Source organism: Etheostoma spectabile, unplaced genomic scaffold (assembly GCF_008692095.1).
Source record: "Etheostoma spectabile isolate EspeVRDwgs_2016 unplaced genomic scaffold, UIUC_Espe_1.0 scaffold00018657, whole genome shotgun sequence".
In the NCBI taxonomy this organism is placed as follows: Eukaryota; Metazoa; Chordata; class Actinopteri; order Perciformes; family Percidae; genus Etheostoma; species Etheostoma spectabile.
Window position 1 is genome coordinate 25001 of NW_022604383.1, and position 5000 is coordinate 30000.

Below are 5000 nucleotides of genomic sequence, written 5' to 3' on the forward strand. Positions count from 1 at the left end.
TTTTTTTAATTTTACCTGTGTTTTTTTATCTGTGAGGGACAGCTCTGTCAGGCTTATTTATGTAGCATGGAAGCTAGCATCGGCTAACTAGCAGCCAGCCTGCTTCTAAACAAATACTTTTTAATTATCTCAACACTTTTTAACAGTCAAACTGAAACACTGGCGGTGAGCTCCAGGTCCTGCAGCTGCAGACGGACATGGATAGCTTCAGACCCGCTCACCACTAGTGTTGGTGGATTAGCAAGCTAGCGTTAGAAAACTAACCCCGCTTATAAATAAATACCTTTTAATTATCTCAACACTTTTAACAGTCAAACTCAAACAATGGGGTGAGCTCCAGGTCTTGCAGCCACGGACAGACCACCATCAGTAGGTATAATGCGTGCCTTTTAAATTACTTTTTTTTTTTGTTAGCGGGCTGGTTGGTTAGTTCGCTAACGCTAGCTTGCTATTCCACCAACACTGGCGGTGGGCTCATGGGGTGTTGCGCCGCTGCCGCTGGAGATCAGATCCCGTTGAGGTCGGCAGCGGAGCTTTCTAGCGATGTTTCCCCGCTGGCCGAGCCCCACTGACGGCGGACCGTCTGCGTCTGCAGGACCTGGAGCTCAGCGCCAGTGTTTCAGTTTAACTGTTAAAAAGTGTTGAGCTAATTAAAAGGTATTTACAGTATTTAGAAGCGGGCTGGATGTTAGTAAGCTTATGCTAGCTTTCATGCTACATAAATAAGCCGGACAGAGTTGTCCCTCATCTGGGGATAGACTTTAATGCTTTACAAACACCAAAGCAAGTAAGCGCTGTGACTAACATTACTCTTCTGAAGTGATTTTGGAGAGGGAAATTAGGTAGAAATACTCTGGTTGACTAGCATGACACCATTGTATTCATATAATAATCAATCCAGGTTAACGTGAATGACAGTGACTGCATGTTGCTTCCTCTAAATTTCAGGTTGTGGTCGACTAGCGAGGCCAGCTCGTCAGTTTGATAAACTGACCAGACCTGCATGCCTCTTGTTTCTTTGGGCTAGTTGTATTAGCTTTAGCCTGGCTGGTAGCAGCTTTCTGCTTGTTTCTTTAAGCTAACTATTTTAGCTTTAGACCGGCTGGTAGCAGCTTTCTGCTTGTTTCTTTAAGCTAACTATTTTAGCTTTAGACCGGCTGGTAGCAGCTTTCTGCTTGTTTCTTTAAGCTAACTATTTTAGCTTTAGCCTGGCTGGTAGCGCCTTTCTGCTTGTTTCTTTAAGCTAACTATTTTAGCTTTAGCCTGGCTGGTAGCAGCTTTCTGCTTGTTTCTTTAAGCTAACTATATTAGCTTTAGCCTGACTGGTTGCAGCTTTCTGCGGTGGGAAATGGCCGGGAGACGTTGTGATTATGTTGCATTAATCAGGGGGTTTAGTTTGTATTTGAGGAGAACATAAAACCCCAACTACTGTAGCGTCACTCACTACCCATCAAATACTATGACATCACTGTGTCAGAGGCAGCTGTTGCCAACGGTAGGCTACTTTTCTACACACGGAGAGCCTCACTTCCCATACCAAACCCCGTCGGACTAACGTCACATCCACACGTTGCCCACATGGCTACCTGTCTTAAAGGGGAACGGTCGGATGGTAATAATCATGTAAAGGAGAAACGGTGAAAGGTTACTTTTCTATCAAGCAGCAAAAAAGTATTAACGTCAACATCGTAACGTCCTGCAATGTGACTTTTGCGCATGCGCACATCGCGATGTCAATGCTAAAACACAATATTGTTCAGCCCTAACTGACGGTATACTTCAGTAAGCTAGTTTGCCACTTTTATCTTGGGTAATGCCACATGTAAGTATATCTTAGTTTATTTAGAATCCCAACATAGGTTATACTACGTACACTGTATAACAATACATTACATGTTTCTTTATTTCATCTTACATTTTTGCTAGCCTGTTGTGTAGTTATATTGTTTTTGCAATTATCTTTGTTTAATATCTGTGACTCATTACTATCTAAGTAACTGGTCATTGTGTTTTCTCCCAGTTTCACCCTTTGTTACTCAAATAAACATGTTACAATGATCCCGGTCGCCAGTGCTTGATGGTGGAAGGTGTTTAGCTGCTGGTCAGATTGCACAGCGTTACGTACGTGAAGGACAAGACATATTTCATGGTAAGTATTTCCAGGTAATCTCTGCACCTCTAATCTCTGCACCTCTGTTATTCTAATATTACCATGTAATAAAATTGAAACAGGCAGTTTTGCATTTTCCACCACTGATTCATGGTTGTTTGACATTAACTACCAGAAGCATTTCCAGGTAATCACTACACCTCTGTCTTACTACGTAATAAAATAGAAACAGGTAGTTTTGCATTTTCCACCACTGATTCATGGTTTTTATTTCAGAAACTACCGGAAGAATTTCCAAGTAATCACTACACCTCTGTTTTTGTATTATTACCATGTAATTAAATCGAAACAGGCAGTTTTGCATTTTGCACCACTGCCTTCTAAATCTCTAACCATGCGCCATTTCTTGCCTAAAACAATATAACCAACAATATGTTAAATTAAAGTTAATAGATGTAACTCCCTGATGGTCTAATGGCTAGGATTTGGTGCCCTCAATTCCCGGTCAGGGAATGGTCAGGACTTGACAGATACAGATTTAAAAGAGCAAGTTTTTGGTTGATTTGTCAAATTCTTCCTCATTAGTTTAACGTTTTAAAGAGTACCATTTCCTTTAAATCAGACCCCGACAGTGGATGTCTCCTTTTGTCATCATTGATGGGTCATAAACACTTCATCTGCCTCCATCTCAATAACAATTATTTTCATTTTTTCAAGCAGTAACTAAACCCCTAACCAACATTTTTAACTGAAAACCAATGTATGTGAGAGTCAAGTAATGTTATTGTTGGATTCAGGGAGACTCAGGTGTGATGTTTAAAAGAATAAGTTCCTGGACTTGATTTTGATTTGTCAAATTCTTCCTCATTAGTTTAAATGAACTGACAACATCAGTTATATGACTTACAGTTCTCAAAGACGCACACAATCTCAACTGGTTATCCTTTAGACAGCTAGTCTCTTTTTCTTTTCTCTCACTTTTTGTCTCTGTCTGGCCTTAAGTATTTGCTTGTATTACATCAAGTGACCTGCATACCAATGACCGTAAAGATTAACATGTACAGTACATGGTTTTCAGAACTGTACCTTCAGATAAAGGTAAGGCCACTTGGGTTATCTTTGGGCTGCTCTATATTCACCTGCAGAATGATAAATCCTAGAGTTGGCTCACTCCAGGTTATTTAAGCAACAAACGTCCCTGGGTGGACTTGAACCACCATCCTTTCGGTTAACAGCCGACTGCGCTGACCTATTACGCCACACAGACTGCATATAGCTGATGTTTTTTTTATTTCTGATTCTGATGTAGAGATGGACAAACGACTCAAAAGCATAATACTTCTTGCCGTGACATAACAACAAACAGTAAAAAAAAGAGGTCGGCGAGATAGAGTTCAAGACCCTTTTTTCAGGACACCCAAACTTTGTCGCTCAATATGGCAGGAATTCTATGCATCCAGGGCCAAATGTTTTACCATTTCATCCACTACGGGCCCCTAAGGAACTTTACATGTGTTGACAATAAAGATGCTCACAAAACGCTGCACTTGGAATTGCGTTTCTCATGCACATTCATGTCCTCTTAAATACAAAGAACTGCTAAGTTCTTTATTCCCAATATCAACTCTTAGACATTAGTTCCAAAATAAAACACTAGTTGTCAGAAGTGGGATTTGAACCCACGCCTCCAGTGGAGACTGCGACCTGAACGCAGCGCCTTGGACCACTCGGCCATCCTGACTGATCCATCAGATCTTCAGTAGGACCTGTCTCAAAAATTATTATATAGTAAATTAAACATGTCATGATATCATGACATGTCTGACGGGGCGCTACCTATACCATCCAAAGACTGAGACTGCAGCAATATGTTCAATGCCCGTATATGTTTAATGTATTCATATTTTCGTTATTTTCACAATGTTTATTCTTCTCATCGGGTAGGATTGCATTTTTCTTAGGCGGCATATTCCCCTGGGCCTGGTGGTATCTGGCTGCACCAGAGCACCTGGGATGTCAGGCTTTAAATCCCCACCTCTGAAAAGTGCCGCTTCTTAGCCGGATTATGTCTGGCCATGTCATAAATAATAGAGGCGAGGCCTCAAAATGAAAATGAAAAAAATGAAAAATGAGTAGCACAATGGTGCAATCTGTGTACAGATGACTCTGTGACTGAATCTAGTTTAAAATCTCTATTTTGTAGCATTTGTAACATTTGCAGTAAAATAAAAATGCATTTTCCCACAAATATGCAAAATAATTGCATTTCATCAGTTTCTGTAGTGTAGTGGTTATCACGTTCGCCTAACACGCATGCAAAGTTAAACCCTCCATGACATTCACGGAAAAATCTCCCTGACGTGAAATCGTGGCCAGGCCTACCGAAGTTTCCCCAGTGCAGTAGTCATCACATTCAGAGATTCAGGAGTATCCTGTCGAAAATTGATGTAGAAAAACTAGTCCACGCATTTGTTACTTCTAAGCTGGATTACTCCAGTTCTTTATTATCAGGTTGCTTGAAAGAGTCCATAAAGATTCTTCAGCTGATCCAGAATGCTGCAGCACGTGTTCTGATAGGAACCAGGAAAAGAGATCACATTTCTCCTGGTTTGGCTTCTCTGCATTGGCTTCCTGTAAAATCCAGAATAGAATTTAAAATCCTTCTTCTCACCTACAAAGCTCTTCATGTTCAAGCACCATCTTATCTTAAAGAAAAAGAAAGTTGATGTGTATATGCATTAATATCAAAGTAAGTTGATGTGTATATGGATAAATATCAATGAAAGTTGATGTGTATATGCATTAATAAAAAAGAAATGTGATGTATATATGCATTTATTAAAAAGAAAGTTGATCTGTATTTGTATTAATCAAAAATTAAGTTGATGAG

At 40.1% G+C, this 5000-nt stretch overlaps 1 non-coding gene across 1 annotated transcript; it reads right to left on the reverse strand.

The window, feature by feature from the left end:
• Positions 1–3768: 3768 nt before the first annotated feature.
• Positions 3769–3851, reverse strand: trnal-cag (transfer RNA leucine (anticodon CAG)). Its single transcript has one exon. It is a non-coding gene; the product is annotated as a tRNA-Leu (tRNA).
• Positions 3852–5000: the final 1149 nt, after the last annotated feature.